Source organism: Camelus bactrianus, chromosome 13 (genome assembly GCF_048773025.1).
Source record: "Camelus bactrianus isolate YW-2024 breed Bactrian camel chromosome 13, ASM4877302v1, whole genome shotgun sequence".
NCBI classification, from domain to species: domain Eukaryota; kingdom Metazoa; phylum Chordata; class Mammalia; order Artiodactyla; family Camelidae; genus Camelus; species Camelus bactrianus.
This window is the reverse complement of record NC_133551.1, coordinates 33177267-33199821: the sequence shown is the minus strand read 5'-3', so window position 1 is coordinate 33199821 and position 22555 is coordinate 33177267. Positions and strand designations below refer to the sequence as shown.

General features: G+C 36.1%; 1 long non-coding RNA gene across 2 annotated transcripts in view; it reads right to left on the bottom strand.

Moving 5' to 3' along the window:
• Positions 1–22555, bottom strand: part of LOC141579582 (uncharacterized) — a 36618-nt gene that overhangs the window by 3081 nt on the left and 10982 nt on the right. Inside the window, exons 3-4 of one of the 2 annotated variants that reach the window (XR_012511212.1) lie at positions 10768–10876; positions 1542–1750 (exon numbers count right to left, since the gene is read on the bottom strand). This is a non-coding gene — a long non-coding RNA (uncharacterized LOC141579582). Of the gene's footprint in view, positions 1–883; positions 1751–10767; positions 10877–22555 lie in introns of those variants that run through there. The other variant, XR_012511211.1, reaches the window with a different exon arrangement.

Here is a 22555-nt window from a genome sequence, read left to right as displayed (position 1 = left end):
GAAACATTTTGCAGGCCAGAATCTTGGCTTCAGCGTGTTGTTTTGAGTCAGCGGAGTCAGCTGTGAGACCTCACACAGTGATAACTGTCTATAGTAAAATGGGAATATAGCAGTCAGTGGTCGGCCTTGAGGAAGGGAGGCTTTCAGAAGGGCAGAGAGTTTTCTCAAAATACACTGTAATTTGGATATTCAGAGGCAGGAAGGGCCACTTACACAGACCAGAAAAACTGGTGCGGGAAGAAAGGGAAATGAAAACAGTTATTATATTTTGTGGCCAGGGAAGACTAACCCCTTGGAGGCAGAGAAGTTGGTGTGTATTGAACACAAGGCCAGCCTCTGGATAGGTAGAGGCAATTGAGAGGCACCAGAAAGACTTTTCTGACCCCAAATATGCCTCAGAGACAAGTACCAGAGAAGGCCCCAGAGGGAAAATGGAGGGGGATGACCGCGAGGGTGAACTTCCACAATATTCACAAAAAATATTCACAAAATATTCATAATATTTTCCAAGATATCACTTTGGATGGATCCTTTTGCTAGGTAGAGAAAGCTGTATTCGTTCTCTGGGATAATATTATACATATATATTAAGAAAATGACAACTGATTATTATTATTATTAATTTAATGAAAAAGGCAATAGGAGCTAAGGACACAGGTTTGGGTTTTGGGAACAAATCCTGGCTCTATTACAGACTGTGTCACTTTGAATTAGTTACCTAACTTCCGTGGTATCACTTTCCTCATCTGAAAAGGGGAATAATGCCTCATTTATTCCAAAATATTTGCTGAGCAGTGTAGGGGAGGAAGAAAAATTATTTTCCCCTCTACCCATCTTATGTTCATTAGCTGGGGCTCTATAAATTAGAGTGACAAAAGACAGATTAACAAGAGAAAAACAAGCAGAAGTTTATTACCATGGCATGGGAGCACTCAGAGATGTGTAATTTAAAGGATTGTTTAGAATTTGTAATTTAAAGGACTGTTTAGAATTCCTAGATAAGTGACAAGACAAAAGAAAAGGGCTTTGAACTTCTGAGGAAGGCAAGCATGAAGGAGCTAATGGAAAATAAGGGCTAATTAGTAAGGTCTGTTAGGTACCTTGGCTGAAGGAAGTGACAGTGGAGATGGAAAGAGAGGATAGATTTTTGGCCTTCTTCAGATTAGGTCAAAGAAGTTACTGGTCAAAGAGGAAATAGGAGATATGGGAAAGGAAATAATCAACTTGGAGGATGGTAGTGCCATTACTGAGATGGGAAAGAATGAGGAATGGAGGGGTGGGGGCAGGAGATGGGCTTGGCAATCTACAGTTCTGTTTGACATCCATAATAGGAATCCAAGTCTTTTCATTGGTTTTCCTGCCTCCACTCTGGCCCAATTCCTCCCCCACCTCCACAACCCATGGCAACCACAGTGATTCTTTTAAAACTTAAGTGCTATTATGTCACTTTCCTGCTTTCAAATCCCAAATAGTCTCAGTTCACAGAATAAAATAGTTTTTACCATAGTTTACAGAGCTGCACACAACCTGACCCCGGTTACCTCTCCAGCTACATTTCCCGTCATTCTTCTCTTTGCTCACTGTGCCTCGTCCACTCTGGCTTTCTTCCCATTCCTCAGACTTGGCAAACTCTTTCCACGTCTGAGCTTTTGCAACAGCATTTTTCTGTAGATCCCAGAAGGCCCAGTCCCTCGTTTCATTCAGGTTTCTGCACAAATGTCTCCTCCTCAGATAGGTCATCTTGACTGGTCTATGGAAAACAGCAACATTGTCACTCTCTTTGTCCTACTTGAATTTTCTTCAAAGCGCCTATCACTAACATTGCAATTTAAGTTTGTTTTTTATATACTTCTACCACGAGTTTCACCCTCAGAGCTTTCAAATATTTGGCAATCTGATCTATAAAAGTTATACATATCAGTGAATATATGTCTTTCTCTTACTATGAATGAAGTTGAAAAGTTTTTCATGTGTCTTATGCAAATTTGTTTTTTCCTCATTTTAGTAACTACTACATATTCTGTATTTCAGGACTTACCTTAACCTTTTAATAAAATGTTTACTTTTATATTAAGTTTGTGTCTTAGTCCATTTGGGCTGTTGTAACAAAAATACCATAGAATGGGTAGCTTACACAATAGACTTTTTTTTCTCACAGTTCTGGAGACTGGGAAGTCCAAGATTAAGGCACTGGCAGGTTCAGTGGCTGGTGAGAGCTGTTTCTAGTTCACAGATGGCATTTTCTCTCTGTCTTCACATGGCAGAAGGGGTAAGGAAGTTTACTTTTGTCTCTTGTATAAGGACATTAATCCCATTCATGAAGGCTCCACCCACATGACCTAATCACCTCCCAGATGCCCCACCTCCAAATACCATCATACTGGGGATTAGGTGTTAACATATGAATTTTGCGGTTACACAAACATTCAGTCTATAGCAGTATGTTTATTTATTTATACACACCCTTTCCCACAAAATATTTGAGAAAGTCTTTAAAAGGCACATGAATTAAAGTAGTAAAATATAAATAAAAGAAGAAAATGAAAACTAAGGAAAAGAAGAATGCTAGTATGACTATCCATTAGGGTAAATGTAAATTACTGTGTTTAAATTACAATTTTTCAATTAACTTGTTAGTATTACCAGGTATAAAACTGTTCTATAATTTGTACTATAGACACAAAGATGGCCCCAGATTATCCTCGCTTCCTGGTATTCATGCCCTCTCCTTGAGTAGGGACAGGACCTGCAACTTGCTTCTAACCAATAGAATATGGTAAAGGCAATGAGATACCACCTCTGTGATTGCATACAAGAGACAGTTAACTTTGATCTTGCTAATAGACTCTTTCTAGGACTCCCTGTCTTGATGGATCTGACAGTAATAGGGAAGAACCCACTGACTCCATATTAGGTCTGTTCTTTAAATTTAACCCTGTGCCCTGTTTCCTGTGCTTAGTCATGCTGGTTCTGCACCTTCTGTAAAAGAATGTTGCCTATAGCCTGAAATATACAAGACATCCCATTATCAAGGCTCTGAACTTTAAGCATATAACACTTTTCCATTCATATAGAGATAAAAAGTTGTAGAACAGAGAGTAACATTTGTCTTGTTGGAGATTTACAGGTAAATCATGACCTGACCTACATGGACAGCTGCAAGAACAGAGGATTCCAACTCCCAAGAACTTTGCAATAGCCAACCACACCCTCTCCCCTTTTTAGTATAAAAGGAGCCTGAATTCTGACTTGAGCAAGATGGTTCTCCAAGACATTAGCCTGCCATTTTCTCTGCTGGCTTTCTGAATAAAGTCATTATTCCTTGCCTCAATACCTCATCTCCTGATTTACTGGCCTGTCATGCAGCAAGCAGATCAAGTTTGGACTTGGTGACATAATGAATTAAGTCACCATATAGAAAGGCCCACGTGGCAAGGAACCAAGGACAGCCTCCAGTCAACATCGAAGTACCTGAGGCTCTCAGTCCAGTTCTGCAGGGAATTGAGTGCTGTCAATAATGATGTGAACTTGAAAGAAGATCCTCCCCTAGTCAAAACTCAGGTGAGACCCCGTCCTTACTGACACCTACTGCAACCTTGACAGAGACTCTGAAACAGAGGACTGAGCCTTAATACGTCAAGCCCAGATTCATGACCCAGAGAAACTATAAGCTAATGCCTGAATAATGTATTAAGCCTTTAATAAATGAGTGATATTTTATGCCACTCAGGTTGTGATAGTATTGCTACACAGCAATAGATAACTAATAAAACTAAGGAACGTCACATTTCACATTTCATTATTTTTCTCAATTAAATTAAATCCTTTGGGCTCTCACCTATCAGGGTTGGTAATTCAATCAAAGTTATTTTTAGAGTGCCCTGTCTCATTCTTTGTAAAAGGACCCTATGGCTTACCTAATTCAGGGAAATGGATGTTCGGAAGAGGTGTATAAAGAGTTCTTAATCTATCAATTTGCTGCTGTAATGCACATTGTCTAAATCTATCTATTGATAGTCTATTCTAAGGTAGCTACCTCTACTGAAGATAGTGTCAAATACGGCAACTGGGACCTTCACTACAGAGGGATGTTTACAGCTAAGTATTCAGTCCCTGGGTACACACAAAGCCATGCCATCAAAATTCCTGTGACTTCCAGGCTGCTGTAAGGAAGCAGACTGCAAAGCCCCACAGCGAGAGGATCAAACACAATGTGACTTCCCACTCTGGATAATTCATCTCTGCTCCAGCCTCTTCTCTCTTAATGCCAGAAGCTCTCCCTCTTTAGGCCAATCCAATAACAAGCCTCTAAGAACCCAGATTTCAGAAACAAATAGCGTTCTCTTAACTCGATGAAGGCTAGACCTTACCAAATAGAACACGAAGTTCTACTCTCCCCTCTCCCAGCCCCATACTCTTCCTAGAAAGGGAGGAAAAAATGATGTCTCATTCTTTTGTGATGATTCTACAGTAACCAGAAGTCATTTCATTTGCCATTTAGGTTGCTAGCCACGCAATCTATTGGGGCAAGATGAAAACACACAATGTTAAAATTCTCAATATTGTGAAAGATTCTATTTCCTCAAGAAAACCAGTACTCCTCCTAGCTCCAGATTCTACAGTGTAATTTTCTTTTTAAGAAATAAAAGGGTAGCAGTACTAAGATTTGTAAATTCTAGGCGACTTAAAGTCTGAATGTTGGTGAAACCTACATGCAGTGACCTGAGGCCTGGGCTCTGTTGGGGTATAGGACATAGAACCCAAATATGTTTGGGGTAAGGAGAGGATTGAGTGTGTGGTAGAAACCATACTGCAGAGGGATGTGTAGGCACCATAAAGGAGGTAGATTAAAACTGAACCAAATATAAATACTGATATTTCACAAGCTTTAAAAAAGATCTATATTGTTTACCTCCATAGTCTTTGACTGTTAGGGTTTCTGACACTCTTTTTATTTTTATTTTTCCCTTTGAAATGCACTAGACAACATTCCAAACAATTTATATAACCAAATCTGGGCTCTTCCATAGAGATATGAATTTAGTTTTTCAGCAGTTCAAAAACATTTTTTCCTCCTTTTTCTTCTGCCATTATCTCTGATAATGCTGTATTATTCCTCCCACTCAAAAGCCAAGAAAGAAAACCCAACTGCTTCCTCCTCCAACATACTTATGAGAAAGAATAGAAACAATTCTATCAACTCCAGCTGGGGCAGCACAAATGCCAGGAAGCTTTTCTTAGATTTTTGAATCCTTCGTGACTCTCACCGTAGGTGCTTTCCAACAATTTGGTTTTATTTTTCTTGAATTCTATTCTTGCTACAGACACCTTCAATTGTTTAACACTGGTGACATTTAGTAATCTTTGTCAAGTTTAGTTCCAATTCTGTTACTTGGAAGGTTTCAGGGACCCTGGAAGAATGTTTTATAAAGCTCCTTGTTTTGTGCAATGGGAATTTGCTCAGGAAGTATGAGTCAGGCCTTCCACCCCCCCACCCCCCCGGTAAAATGAAGTGAATGATTTCCTTTTATTTTAGGATAGAAACGGAACACAAACCAAAAATTATGACCATCACCCTTGCTTCTACCCCAGTACAAGTTAAATCTGCAGCATTGCAAGAAGCAGTGTTTGCCCCAGGGAAGTATATGTATCTCTGATAGTACCCATGGTCATTTTAGATGGTAAGCAGGCACATTTTTAATTTTAATAATTATGTATTCACTTTTGTGTGCATTAGAAAAGTATAACAATGTATTAGCCTATTATTTCATGGATGTTATTCTTTCAGATTAGGCTAACTAATAACAAAAAAGGTCCAAGGAAAATATGAAGTAAATGATGATATGATTGGCATGCAGTTCCTGAAAATGGTACATGAACAATGGTGTAAGAACAGCTCATGTTTAAGAACACTGTCCAATGAAAATACACTGGAATTTTGTCTTAAGGCAAAACTGTTGTGAATCTCAGTATTGCTACCCTGCAGATGCAAGCTTTAGGTAAGTTTATAAATCTCTCTGAACCTCAGTGTCTTCATTTGTAATGTAAGGATAATTTCTACCTTGTAGAGTTGTTGAGAGAAACCAGGCTACTGGATTTAAAGTGTAGTTTTATAATGAGCATAGTGTCTGCTCATTAAATGGTAGACATCATTATCTGATTCCTCCTGACCGCTTTTTGTCATTTATCTTAAGTAAAAATCTTGTAGCCACAAAGCAAGTAATCAGCTCTCTTGTCCAACATTAGTATCAGAAAATATTGATGTCCTTGAGAAACGGGGAAACTAATGAATAGAGCACTGTTTCCAGAATCAGAAGACCTAGATTTCACCTTGGACTTACTGCAGCAAGTGACTTAACTTACAAAGAAACCATGAAAACAAGCTTTGTGCCTGAAAAAATAAACTATCTCAACTCTTTTCCTTGATGTGTTTGATTGTCATGGGATTGTTTTCAGAATTAGGAGAGTATGACTCAGTTCATTTCAGGTCAGCAAACGTTTTTTTTTCAGCACTTAATATGTGCTAATTCTCAGATATAAAAATGAATAAGGCAAGTTTCCTTTCACTTTCATTTTGTTTTCCTTTGCTCATTTAGTAACTGTTTATGGAGTACCTACCAGGTAATATAAAATTTGCAAGAACTGGGGAATCAAACGGAAATGGTTACTGCCCTTGTGGAATTTATAGTATAGGGAAAGTAATACAGAGTGATGTATTAATAATTGTTTAAGAACTAGCTGTCCAAAAAATAAATCAGAAAAGGTATGTTTGTGTGAATTAAATTTTATTAAGACCAAGGATGTGTATAGAATACAATTTATAATATTATAGCAATCTGATCCTTACAGAATGATTTTGTAGATTTTCGTATTACTCTTGTATCTATGGCCAACCTATAGTTGCAATTGACAAATGAGTATGATTGCATCAGAATGTTGGTTGATATTTTCATTTAAGTTAAAGACTAAGATGAAAGCGAAACAAGAAAGAAGAACGTCAGAACTTCACTTGTTTGTCAATGACTGATTTCTTTGCCAAATGAGATGATACTGAAAGACTGTATCCTCAATTTTTTGTGCTATTCACAATCTGTTAGAGACACAGCACATTCTTAATTTAAACTTTAAATTTTATTAAGCTTTTAAGTTTAATTTGTATTAGTATTTTGTCCATCTTTCTTAAGCCTAGACCATGAAAAGAACAGTATCAATTCCTTATTTGTAGCATTTGCTGATTACTATGGTATAAATACTCCCTCTATGGCCACTTTTAAGCTACAAGTATGACTTCATTGAATTTGGATTAGAAAGAGATATATAGCACATCATAGATGTAAATAACCTCAAAAACATAGGTAATAGTACAATTCATTAAAATAATAAGGAAGTAATAAATTTTGAGTATTTATTACCTATGCTTTTAATATAATTTATTTCATTGTAAAATGTTAATTATAATAAACATTGTAAGTTAATTTAATTTTTAATAATGATTAATAACTGGCTCACAAATTCCTGAAAATAGAATTGTCTATTTTTTGTGAGCCAGTATGAGCTAGCTCTAGTACTGTTGGGAATGTTATAATATCTTGAACGACTAATATTTGTGCTTTTTCTTTTCTCTACTTTCTTGTGCTTGATCTTTTCCCTATAACTCAGAGGTAGCCTAATTGCCTTGAGAAGAAGCATGATAGTTATAGTGGAAAGGAAACAAAGATTCTGATTATATATGGTGGATTGAACACATATTCACCACAGGTTTCTTCTGAATTCTGAACAAAGGCATAAACCAAGAAGGACCAAGACAATGGGAGAGGAGAAAACATAACAAAATTTGAAGCATGGAAGCAGATAAATGAGTGAGTACTAATATTCCAGTCCAGAGAAAGCTCAGATCTAAACTTGCAGAGGGGAGGTACTAACAAGCTGATTCATGCTGTGAAATCCCCAAAAGTTCAAGAATTAGAAGATGAAATTGGAGGAAATCCCTCAGAAAGTAGAACCAAAAAATAAAAATGAAGATGAAATGGAAATAGAAAATATAAGAAAATTAAAAACAGTTCAGCATCTAAATAATAAAAATGTCAGAAAGAAAGAAGAGAGAAAGCAGCAGGGAGGAGGTTATCAAAACAGGAATTCAAGAGTTTTCCACAGCTGAAAGACATGACTTTCCAGAGTTAGAGAGCTCACTAAATGTTCAGCACAATAGATTTAGAAAGACCCACCTAAAGGCATCTCATGGGAAGTTTTATTTACTAGGGACAAAAAGAAGTTCCTAAACATTTCCAGAGGGAAAAGGAGGCCACAAAGAGCTAGAGTTAGGAAGGAATTGACACTTTCAGCAATACTCCTTGCAAGAAGTCAATGGAGCAACATCTTGGGAACCTCAAGGAAAACGGTCTCAACCTAGAATTCTGTATTGAGCCAAACTTTCATTCAGTCTATCAGGAATTACTGGAGAATGGGCTCCACAAAGCAAAGGAGCCAAATCAGGAAGAAAGATGAGGGATCCAGAAAATAAGGGATCCAGCACAGGGAGGAGAAAGAAATCTTCAGGATGAGCACAAAGAAGATCCCAGAGCAAGAATTGCATGGCATTTCCAGAGAACAGCCTGCTCATGTTGGTGCATGAGAGCTGAGGGTCCCACCAGGGGTGTTGCTGAGAAATGAATAAAAATAAAAACAGCCTGATGGATTCGAACATCATGAGAGAAAATGTATAATTCTGGAGGAATGTTTGAGGATGAATTAGTTATAGGAACATTAAAAAAGCAAGCAAACAGTAAATATAAGGTTTAATTTTGGGAAAAACAAAAATCGTTGAAGAAAAGAAGTGTAATTGTTTTATACTGCATGGTCATGTTGAGTTAACCAAAAGTTATGGATAGCATAATCACGTAGGTGGAAACGAAAGAGGAAGAGAATGTATGTGAACGTGTGTAAGATGGGGCATTGGTGGGCAGTGTTATAAAAGAGCTTCATCTTCATCATCTCTGGTAGGAAGCCAAAAGATATGAAACTGAGCAATCTTGAAATAGCAACAATACAAGGATGTTATTTAGGAAGATAGAAGCAAGTACCGGAAGAATGTTCAGCTAATGTAATGGAAAAAATGTTGCATTTGAGAAGTGGGAATTGGGGGTAGAGAAGGAGGAACAGTGTGCTGTTTTTTAAAATTATGAATCTTCCAGTATCATTTGACTTTTAAAACCGTACAAAGATAAACTTTTTTTTTTTTAAGTAGACGAGCAAGAAACACCCAACATTATTTTTTTCCCCAAAATAATATTTGGAAAATAAAGGGAATGCAGTTGAGGAAAGTGATAGTGATGTATAAAGGAAAACTTCAGCCCCAATGGTTATACAGTACTGGAGAGTGGTAATTACCATGCCTCTTACAAAAATAATCACACCCATAGCTCTTACAAAGGAAAACTATAGGGATCCGGGGACACTTGCAACAGAGGAACTCAATCCCATCTGGGGTTTGTGGAGGGTTTCCATCCAGAAGCTTACTATTCAGCTAAAGAGAGATTATAAACAAACAATTTCAAGTAAGTAGAAATGATAGAAGGATACGTGGAGGGGCTTAGAGCTCGTAGGAGGACATTTAGCCCAGTCTAGATGGGTCAGAAAGGACTTACCAGCGTAAAGAATGGCTAAAGATGTGCAGGAGGGTAATGAAGGAAGCAGAACAGTAGTCAAATGTTTCAGAAAGGTTTTGAGCCTTTGCACGGAAAGGTAGGAAGTTTCTAGACAAACAATCAGAATCACATCTGGTTTTACTATTTTAATATCTCTTTATAGATTTGGTAAAAAGAGGGAAAACAGACTGAATAATGGTAATGTTTTTGAACAACTATTACAGAAAAACCTTTGCTTACTTGGGCATATTTATTTATTTGGCGTATTTCTTTCAAGTTATATTTCTTACCTTGTTCTGGAGATAAAAGAAAGTGGGAAAAGGCAGGGGGTAGTGGGAAATATTAACCCTAATCCTTACTCTTTTTTTTTTTTAACTTTAAAGCATTTATTTCAATTTTACTCACATATTTCTTGGGATGGGAATACATACATTATTTACCATTAAATGTTTAATGCTTTACTTTACAATCCCTATATTTGCAGAGACTTGAAAATAATTCCAATTAAATGAAAAAAAGTACAAAAATTTATCTTTCTTCAGACCTTATAATTCAAAGTATATTGAAAACAGCATTTTTACAGCAGCTAAAACCTTTAACCAAAAATTCAGAACCACAGTTTTATAAGCTTAACAAAATGTTAAGTTAAATTATTTTGATGACTCTAACTCTCTATACTAGTCTGATTGAACGAAGAATTCACAGCTGCTGGCCCATAAAACACAAGATAAAGGAATTCTAGTCTGTTTCCAGCTGTTATCTAGGGCTCTCTAGGTTTGCTTCAGTCTTGTTCGTCAGTCAGGTTCATCATCCAGCAGTTCCTGGCATCTGTCCCCTCTTTCTGGCCATGTGTTTTATTGCCACCTGGATTTAATGATGAAATCTGCCTTCCTCACTTTGACTGTTGACCCAGAACCTCACTTATCCACATGGAATGATGGGAAAGAGATTTCATTCTGATCAACCAATCACCTGGTCAAGTTTGTTTGAAGATATTCTTTAGGGTCTGGAAAAATGTAGTCCACGAACAGTTCTCTATGTGGTGGAATTGTTAGTGATTGTTATTGTTTTTTCTTCTTGTGCTAATTTCTCATCAACATAGGAAGAAGCAAGAGCAACATACCAAATTTGTACAGTGGGCTTCTGTCCTTCATATCCTCTTCAACCAGCGCAGCTCAGCTTTTTTGTGTCTTATTTTTTAACTTTCATAGTAAGATTTTAACAAAGGACTCCTTAGAGAAAACAAAGAACAACTTAGTGATTTGTAAATCATGTACATTCAGTATTTCGTTTAATCCTCAAAACAACCCAGCATGGCTGATAAATCATTTTTTAAAATTCTACTTGAAAGATAAAGACATGAAAGCAACAAGATACTGACTGACTGAGCTTCTTTTACAGAGCTAGTTAGCTTTATATCTGGGATGAGAATTCGAGGTCAGAAGTAATTAAGGTGCGAACTGGGAATTCAAGGTGATAGTTTCTTGAAGTTAGCAAAGTGTGAGCCCTAAATTAGATTTTTTAATATCCACAACATTCATATCTCTCCCTGATCTTGTTGGGTCCACTGATACTACATTACTCTACTGGAGGATTAATTGTTCCAACCCTGTTGCTTTGGTGGATCGTCTTTCTAAATTAAAAATCAGGATTTGTAATCTAGCAAAAGATATTTTACTCAAATGCATGAATTCATTTGCAGAAAAATCTTGGAGAGGCATAAAAGTTAAAACCCAATAAAGGAAAGACCTTTACAAAAACAAAGGAAGAAAGAAATCAGGTCTTTTCCGGAAAATCTGGGACATTGAATCATTAGGCATAATATGCTTCCTCCAGGGACATAGGTCACTTTCAATACTTTCCAAAATGTTAGACCAGCCAGGCACTGGGAAACATTTCTAGGCTTTAATAACTGAGCTGCTTTGATGTATTTTGGTAAAAGTTTAAAACCTCTCTGGCCCCATTTTATTGAACATATAATTTTGGTATACAACATCTCTCCCTTAGAATATTAGTGAAAGAATAACCAGAATAACCATCTACTTAACAATTTGGATCATGCCTGCAGTATGTGTACAGTGTGTACAGTTGTGAAACTGCAATTGTCAGAGCTCTAGAAAAGGGTTTGGGGAAGTGGAGAAATTTGTAATCAGGATAGGAAAGGACTTTATTATTCAACTGACTAAAAGTATGTCAATCCCCTGTGTTTTGCAAATAAACTGGAAATCAGGGGTAAAGTTTAGATCAAAAACAGAAACTTAGAGGTTAACTGAGGAGACATTAAAAAAAAATTGAACCAAATTTGTTGTAGGATAATCAGAAAACATAGATACTTAAAAAAAAAAAACAACTATCTGAAACTCCAGTAGCCAGAGATAAATATAATTAAAATTTTAAGATATACTTCATATGCATATATCCATAGGTACAATACAAACTATATATTATGTTTTATAACCTAAAATGGAAAACTTAAATTAAAAAAAAATTAATCAATATATCATAAGCATATTTCTATGTCAAGTAAGAAACTAAAATGTTGTGTTAGTTATTACATAGTCTTTTATTAGATTAATTTACCAAATTTGCATAGAAAATCTTTACTTGGCAATATCAGAAAATCTGAGTTTTGGCATTTATAAACATTAAAATGATAGATATTTTTTATAACCAAAGTCTTTGGAATCCTTTGTTAGTTTCTGAAGCTAAATTCTGGGAAGTGGAATTGTAAGGTATATTGGTTAAGATTCTTTGGTTGCAAGCAACAGAAACCCAACCAGAACTAGCTTAAGGAAAAGAGAGAATGCGTTGACTCAGATTCATTGAAGAGTTTTTTTTCACTAGTAGAGTTTTCATTCTTTGAAACTATAAGGATATATTTATTTTCCAAGTTGAAATACAGATCTGGTCAAAGGAAACTATAGGAAAAAAAATTTTTTTTACAGTTTCCACTTCAGATTATTTCTCATATACATACTGTGGTCAACAGTCAGCTCAACAATAAAGGGAGCTCTCTGCAGATCTTCCGAGCTCTCTCTGTGCAGCAATCTCTTCTCTGATATGCTGCCCTGAGAACCCTAGCCGCCTTGTCCTCCCATGACCCCAGCTCCATTCTGAACTCAGAGAGACCATGAGGTTCTACTAGGGTTCCCTCTCTTTGCAATGCATTATGAAAACTCTCCAGACACTAAAATGGGGGTAATCTTAGGGTTCCCTTTGTTTCCTCTCTCTCAGTAATCACACTGTTCTGTGTTGTCTGATGTTCAGTGTCTAAAAACCACTTTTTTGAAAAAAATGTACTTAGTCTGTCTTTAAATTGTTTCAGAAGCGAGGGCAAATGTGATCCCTGTCACTCCAGCTTGGTCCACAGTGAAGTCTCTAACTAAACAATTATTCTTGGAGTGCCTATCATGTGCCAGGCAATTGCGATCCCTATTTTTATAGAGCCCATGATCAAACTACAGAAAGGTCAGTATTTGAGACAGCTCCAGTGACAGCAAGATCCAAGGATATAAATGCTACCAGATTTCAAGATCTCTGTCTCTCTTTCCATATCTTGGGTCTCTGTATCTTTTTGCACAGTGGTGCAAAATCTTTCTTTCCATAGATGAATTGAATTCATGAAGACTACGCAGACAAAGTAACTTGTAATTTGTAATTGCATTCTTTCAAGCTTAGTTATTTTAGAAAAAGAGGGATCTCTTTTTCTCAGCTTCAGTTTGAAAAATTTCCAGGAAAGAATGATGAACCCATCCCTTGGATGAATCACTGTGGCCAAGGGAATGAGGAACTCACACTGACACAGTCTGGATCATGTGCCTACCAGGGATCTGGAATTTCTTATAGAAATTCCACATGGGAATTATTAGATGAGCAGCCATCCCAATTTGTGTCTACAATTCTGGATATACTATTTTTTGATACTTCCAGAACTACTTTGAAATAATTTCAAGCTTCAAGACATTCACCCATGGTTAGTATTAAGGGTCAGATGCTTTCCGAATATAGTGTAAAAGAAGCTCAGGTAGAATCAGCCTTAACATTTCATTCATGAATATGGTTCAGACAAACAATACATTATAGAAAGAAGCATATGGGGGTCCAGAAAAAGAGAGAACCCTAAAGGGCAAAGGAGACATTTATAACTTAAGTTCCATAAGAGGAACTTTATAATTAGCTTGGGAAATTTTTTCTCATTCATGGCCAGGAAAGTCTTAGGACATCTAGGTTAACTATGTGACAGCCTGAGCAAGAAAATAACTTTCATCTTGGAGTCGTGTCCCTACTCTTTACCTTTTCAGCCAGTTAGTTACCAAGTTCTGTCCATTCTCTCAACCATCACTGGCATCTCCTTATCCAAGTCACTCTCATCTCTCACTTGGGTACCGCAAAGGTCTTTCCAGCAAACTTTCAGTCTTCCTCCCTATAATGGGGTGCTTGTGCCTGCTGCCCAGCATCGATTTCTGCCTTTTTCGGGGGGGGGAGCTGCATTCAAAAATTTCCTTTGGGGAAAAAAATTCCTCTTGCATTCTCAACCATATAATTTAGGTGGGATTTAGCATCACTTTCCATTTCAGAAGTAGATTCTGGTTAGTTTAGCGACTGTTGAATTTCTATTGATTCAGTGAATTCACCTATTCCCCTGGCTATACTGATTATTTTAGGCCTGATGAGACACAATGCCATATTTGTTGGCGGCTTCTGGGAGCTAACTTATATTCTTCCTTCGGTTTCCTATAGAAATGTCACTTTCCTAGAGACAATTTTCCTAATCTCACAATTTAGGTTGTCCTCCCCTGCTATACACTCCCATAATTACTTTTTGTAATACATATTGTATGTATAATTGCTTGTTTAACATTTGCCTCCTTTTTAAAGAATATATACTCCCTGGGTGCGGGGCTTTCTATCATACTCATTGCTATATTCCCAGGGTCCAGCACAGGCCCTGGGGCCAAATACACAGTGAACAAATCACTAGACCAGGAATGAACATGGAGCTCAGAATCACAGAAAAGGCAAAAAGTATATTTTAAGAAGGAATGAGCATTTCAGCAAACCTAGCTTAAATGTCAACCTAAAGCAAACTAAAGCTAAAGAATCTGAGTACCTTGGGTTAAATTCCAACTTAGATTGGGCTAAGAGAGAAAATGTAAAATCTGAGAGGCCAAATATCGTGCCTTTCAAGTCAATTTTTGACTATACTTTCCTACTTAATGTGCTTAGTGAACTCATTCATGTCTGCTGTGCCTGTGCATTATCTATTGTTTTGGCATTTTCTTATTCATTAATTCAACAAATACTTGTTCACTGTCTCCTTTACTTACGCACTGCTATAGATACTAAGATGGATGATTGAAATATGACCCTATAAGAAATTTACAGTCTAATTAGAAAGATAGATGCATAAACAAATAAATTGTAATATGACGTTGTGATTGCTGAAAGAAAAGAGTGGTGATTATTGCTTTCTTCAAACATCAGTTGTTATTAATCAGCGATCTTTCAGTTGCAAGCGACAGAAACCCAATTTCAAATAGCTTCAGCAGAAAATGGAATCTATTGGCTCATGTGCCTAGGAATTCCAGGGATGTAGCTGAGCTGAGGAACTCAAATAATATGGTTGGGTCTCTCCATTTCTTTCTGGATTTATTTCTTGCTGTTTGGGTCTCATCTTTTTCTGAAGATGAACACTGCTTTTTTTTTTTTTTTTTTTAAGGGGGAGGTTAGTACGTTTGTTTGTTTATCATTATTTTTTAATGGAGGTATTGGGGATTGAACCCAGGACCTTGTACATTCTAAGCATTGTGTTCTACCACTGAGCTATACCCTCCCCCTGAGGATGAACTCTGAAGTGGATTCTGTGATGCGCTACTCGGATGTCACTTTTATGATGGAAGCACTGGCTTCCCCCAGCTTTAGGGAGTGTTGGCTACTGATGGCTTAAAGCTGAGTCTCTCTCTCTGGGACTTGCCTTTAGACAAAGAGGGGAGCCTCCTCCCTGGGAGCAGCTTGTGTCCAAAAACTGATCAATGAGGGATGATACCAAGACCTGACCTCTTTCTTTTTTTGTGCTTTTTTAAAATTGTAGTATAGTTGGTTTATAACGTTGCATTAATTTCTAGTGTACAGCACAGTGATAGTTATACATACATATATATATGTATATATATATATACACATTCCTTTTCATATTCTTTTTCATTATAGGCTATTACAAGGTATTGAACCTAATTCCCTATGCTGTAAAGTAGGACCCTGTTGTTTATCTCTTTTACATATAGAAGTTAGTATCTGCAAATCCTGAAATCCTAATTTATCCCTCCACCTCCTCTTTCCCCCCGGTAACCATAAGTTCGTTTTCTATGTCAGTGAGTCTGTTTTTGTCTTGTAAATAAGTTCATTTGTGTCATTTTTTTCAGATTCAACACATAAGTCATATCATATGGTATTTTTCTTTCTCTTTCTGGCTTATTTCATTTAGTATGACAATCTCCAGGTCAATCCATGTTGCTGCAAATGGCATTATTTTATTCTTTTTATGGCTGAGTAGTATTCCATTGTACAAATATACCACATCTTTATCCAGTTACCTGTCGATGGATATTAAGGTTGCTTCCATGTTTTGGCTATTGTAAATAGTGCTGCTATGAACACTGGGGTGCATTCATCTTTTCAAATTAGCATTTCCTTTGATTATATGCACAGGAGTAGGATTGCTGGATTATATGGTAAGTCTATTTTTAGTTTTTTTTAAGGACTCTCCATACTGTTTTCCATAATGGCTGCACCTCACCTTGTTCTTTGATTCAAGACATGTCTGAAGGGCCTCCCCAACTTTAGGGCTACCCATAGGATCAGCAGAGGAGTCTGAGGAACCTGAGGTCTGACTTTCGGTAGATCTGTTTTATAGAGAAGAAGATTGAATTTATTTTAAAAATTCTGGATATATAAGGAAGAAATGGAGAGAAGTGAAGAGGAGGAGATATGAAATGAAATCAAAAGACTATTCCAACTAAGACCTAGCACCTTGGCCTATGACCCCTCTCTAGGACTCTGCAGATCTTCCTCAAATGCTTGAATGTCAGTGGTTTTTTATGAAAGAGTGAAGAGAATGGGCATCCCCCTGGACTGGCCTCGGATGGGATGGAGCTGTAAGGCACAGGAACATTTAGGAGTTTAGAGACATAATCTGGGGAAATATATTCTAGAGCTTTATAGAAACAGTGGGTAGGGCTAAGAACTCTACAGGTTATGAGGTTTAAGTAGTGAATATCTGGATTTATCTGTCTCAGCAAAAAATATCTTGGAGAATAGAGTATGGCTTTATTCTCCAAACATTTGAGGAACTAATAGTAAAACTGATAAATGCCAATAAGTGACAATATAATAAAATAAACGTAAAATGCTATGGGAATAGAAAGGTCCTTAACAACTAATTGATATACTAAAGAAAAGATAGATTTTTATAAGTCATTACTGAGCTTTATAATGCAGAGAAAAACTGAGGGAAGAATTAGCCAGGTCTAAAGTTACTATAAAAAAGTGAGATATCAAGAAAAATTTGAAGTCCATTTTCCATGAAAAATTTAAGAAATATGTTCATCCATCTACCATGACATATAAAAATAGTCAAAATTCTAGGCTCCAACTAAAACATTTCTGAAATGGTTTTCTTATGTTCTCTTAATTAAAAAACAAACAAACAAACAAACAAACAAACAAAACAATTTAAAAAACCCCGTAACAATCCACTGAAGAGGTATCTCTGCTGGTGAGTTTACAACTGTGGTTTGTAAATCCTACTAGAAAAAATAAATCAGATAATTCCTGGAGAGCCATTTCTACCCTGTTACTGGCATTTTTTGATGGTGTGATGACGCATAAAAGCAGGAATCTGAACTGAAAATAAAAGAGCAAATTAAGAGAGCCATCTACTGGCAGCTCATTGAAATTTGTTTAATTCATTAGGTTTCTATGCCAAATATGCTTCCATATATAACAGCGTGATCAACTTTCTGGATAAATTTAATCTGACCAACCATGCTATGTTTTGTGTGAAGGAGGATATCTTTAATATAATAATTATAACTTGAAACACAGATACCCATGTTGAGGAGTTATTCTTTGAAATTTAGCCAACTTGGCTATTACAGTAAGAATGATAACAACAGGGTATATGGTGAACATAACAAGAGCAGAAAATATATGTCCAGCATTGTTTTATGTATCCCATGTGTTTCATTGTTACTTACATTAATTCTTGCAATCTTTACAGGAACGTTATAAAGTAGGGGCTATTACTAGTCTCATTTTGCAGATGAAGAAACTGAACACAGAGAAGTTAGATATCTTGGCCAAAAGTCAAGCAGCTAAGAAGTGTGAGAACTCAGATTAGGACTCAAGTAGTCTGGCAGCAGAGTATATACTGTTAACCATAACCAGATACAAACACCTATTGAGTTCACATTATATAATCAGCATTATTATTGCTTATAGAGATACTAAGTCAAATTTGAGAAAGTTACAGTTAGTCAGGATGAAAAATGCAAATGTAGATAAATTTTAACATAAATGATGTGGTACGTTAATTAGAGTATTTAAAGGTGCTCTGAGACCACAATGAAGAGGCACTTACAAAGGAAGAATGGGGTAGTATCTTAGCTTGTTCTAATGACAGCACCAACCACACTAAACTATAATTGTTTACTTTTCTAAACTGCAAGATCCCTGAAGTCAAGGGCTATGTCTGCTTTGCTCACTCTTTTATTCCTCATCTTGGGCACTAAATATTTGTGTCATGAATGAATGTAATTCAGTATTGTTGAGAAAAAAATCTGAGACACAGAGTGATGAAGGACCAGGCTGGAGAACAGTACAAAGACCATTCCTAGAGGGTTTGGTATGCTATGTTAAGGAGTTATTTTGTTGAACTGCTCTGCTGTCCCTACATGACTTCACGTTCTCCATGGTTTCAAAACTCACATGACTGTTGGACTTTCTCCAGAGCTGTAGGGAAGTAATTGAAAATGCCTGCTTGGGGTATCTACCAGGATATTCTGGCGGTATGTAAGACTTAACATGTTAACATCTTCAAATAGAAGACATTTCTCCTCCATCATCAAATCAGTCCCATTACCTACATTCTTTTTTTGTTATTGTTGAGATATAATTCATGTATCATTAAATTCACCTACTGAAGTGTACAGTTCAGCATTTTTTAGTATATTTACAGAATTACGCAACCATCACCACTAATTCCAGAATATTTCATCACCCCAAAAAGAAATCCCATATCCTTTAGTAGTCATTTGCCATCCTCTCCTCCCCCCAACCCACTGAATCTGGCAACCACTAATTCAGTTTTGTTTCTATAGATTTGCCTATTCTGGACATTTCATAGAAATGAAAGCATATAATACATAGCCTTTTGTGGCCGACTTCTTTCGCATAGCATAATGCTTTCAAGGTTCATCTGTGTTGTAGCACATATCAGGACTTCATTCTTTTTTATGACTACAATTCCATTGTATGGATAGATCACATTTCTTTATGTATTCATCAACTGATGGACATTTGAGCTGTTTCCACTTTTTGGCTGGTATGAATAATGCTACAGGTATTTGTATACAGGTTTTTCTGTAGATATATGTTCTCATTCTCTTGGATATGAACCTAGGAGTGATGTTGCTGAGTTATACGGTTAAATTTTAGAGGAACTTATTATTTCGCAAAGCAGCTGCACCATTTTATGTCCCCACCAGTAATACACAAGAGTTCTGATTTTTCACATGCTTGGCAACACTTGCTATTGTCTGCCTTTTTGATTATAATCACCCTAGTGGGTGTGAAATGGCATTTTTGTGGTTTTGATTTGCATTTCTTTGATGCTAATGATGTTGAACATCTTTCTCCTTTGAAGAAATGTCTATTCAAATCCTTTGCACATTTTTAAATCAGTTTGTCTTTTTACTGTTGAGTTGTAAGTATTGTTTATATACTCTGGAGACAAATCCTTTATCAGCCACATGACATGCTTATAAATTTTTCACTTTGTTAATAAAAATGAAAAAACTTTTAAGGAAAATATTTGTAATTTTGATAAAATTAAATTTGTAACATTTTTCTTTAATCACTTATGCTTTGATATTATATCTAAGAAATCTTTGCCTAACCTACAATTATGAAGATTTACTGTGTTTTCTTTCAACAAATTTATTGTTTTAGCCCTTACAGTTAGGTCTGTGATCTATTTTGAGTTGATGTTTGTGTAAGGCATGAAGCACAGGTCTAAACTGATTACTCTGCCTTTGGTCATACAATTATCCCAGTACCACAGGTTGAAAAGACTATCTGTATTGAATTGCCTTAACACCTTTGATGAAGATCCACTGACCATAGATGTAAGCACTCATTTCTGGACTTTCAATTCTGTTCCATTGATATATATGTCTATCTTTGTGCTAGTATCATGTAGTCTTGATTACTGTAGTAAATTTTGAAATTGGGAATGGTAAATCCTCTAACTTTGTTCTTTTTCAAGATTATTTTGGCTATTCCGACTTCTCTGCATTTCTCTGTTAATGTTAGGAACAGCTTATCATATGCCCATGCCTGGATCAATCTTTGTGGCCTGGGGGATGAAGAATTATTATGGACCAGCCTAGCTCTATAGCCACTGGGGGTGGATTCTGAAGAAGAAGGGAAGATGTGACTGGAGAAAAAAGTTAAGACTAGAATGGCGTGTCTTCCTTTAATCTTTATTCATGGGGATAACAAAAGTTGTGTAAGGGAGGAGTGATGTACAGAGGGAATTTGAAGTTCCTTCCTAGAGATCAACAGGTGTGGATAAAAATGCCTGATTTAGGATTTTTTGAGGTAGAACCAGTAGACCCTAGAGGCTGAATGGATATTGGAGGCAAGGAAGAGAGGGAAGTAGAAGATTTCTCCAAAGATTCTCCTTTATTGAATTATATAAGATCATTAATGCAGGTAAGCAATCAGTATGTGTGTGTGTGTGTGTGTGTGTGTATAATATATTCATAGGATAAAGGAGAAAAGCCACACAATCATCAATTGTGCATTTGAAAAAAATCTAATGACCTTTAATGATAAAAACACTCAACAAATTAGGAATACAAGAGAATTTCCTCAAACTGGTAACAAACATCTATTAAAAAAAACCCCACAGCCAACATTATACTCAATGATGAAAGACTAAATGCTTTCCCCTTAAGATCTAGAACAAGATCTGGATGCTGCTCCTGCTACGTCTATTCAACATTGTACAAGGCAATTCAGCAAAAAAAAAAAAAAAAAAAAAAAAAAAAAAAAAAAAATAGAAGGCATCCAGATTGGGAAGAAAAAAGTAAAACTATCTTTGCAGATGACATGATCTAAGGGAATCCACAAAAAAAAATATTAGAGCTAATAGTGTACTCAAGGTGGTGAGATAAAGATTGGCATACAATAATCAACTGTATTTCTATACACTAGCAATGAACAATCCAAAAATGAAATTAAGAAAATAGTTCCAGTTACAATAACATCAATAAGAATTAAATACTTAGGGATAAACTTAACAAAAGAAGTATAATTTTGTATACCCCAAACTACAAAACATCATTGAAAAAAATTAGAGAAAACTTAAATAAATGGAAAGACACCTGTGTTCATTGAAAAACTTAAGATTAAGGTGAGGGTACTTCTGAAATTGAGCTACAGATGGATTGCAGCTCCTATGAAAATCCTAGCTAATTTTTTTTTTTTTGCAAAAATTAATGAGATAATCCTAAAATTATTCTGGAAATGCAAGAGACCAGGGATAGCCAAACAATCTTGAAAAAGAAGAACAAAGTTGGAGGACTCACATTTCCCAATTTCAACACTTACTGCAAAGCTACGTAATCAAAGGCAGTGTGGTCCTGGCATAAGGATATACACACACACACACACACACACACACACACACACACACACACACACACACACACATATACATATACATACATATCTCAAAAAAATAGAATTGCAAAAAATAGATCTACATATTTATGGGCAGTTGATTCTCAGCATGGATACCAGCACAATTTAATGGGGAAAAAATAGTCTTTTCAACAAATGGTGCTGGGACAACTGGAAATCCACACACGAAAGAGTGAAGTCATTATTTTGCTGAAATGAAGGCAAGAAAATTAATTTTATAGAATAAGCATGTGTTATTGGTAGAATTGTGTCCCCCTCAAATTCATATGTTGAAGTTCTGATCTCCATTACAGTTGCTGTGAAAAAGAGTTTGGCAATTTCTCAAAAAGTGAAACATAAAGTTACCATATAATCTAACAATTCCACTCCCAGGTTTATACGCAAAATAATCAAAAACAGGGATGTAAACAAATACTTGTATGCCAAAATTCATTGCAGCATTATTCATAATATCCAAAAAGTGGAAATAATCCAAATGTATGAACGTTAAATATATATAGATATTTGGTAAACAAATGGATAAACGGATAAACAAATGTGGTATATATCTATACAATAGAATATTATTCAGCCATAAAAAGAGATGAAGTACTGATATATGCTACATCATGGGTGAAACTTTAAAAACTGAGTGAAAGAAGTCAGACACAAAAGACCACATATTGTATGATTCCATTTATATGAAATATCCAGAATAAGCAAATCCATAGAAACATAAAGCAGACTAGTAGGTTCCAGGGGCCAGAGGATGGGGCAAATAGAGAACGACTGCTTAATCAGTACAAAGTTTCTTTTTAGGGTGATGAGAGCATCGTAGAACTATATAGTGGTGATAGATGATGCACAACATTGTGAATTTACTAAATGTCACTGAACTATACATTTTGAGATGGTTGAAATGGTGAATTTCATGCTCTCTGTATTTT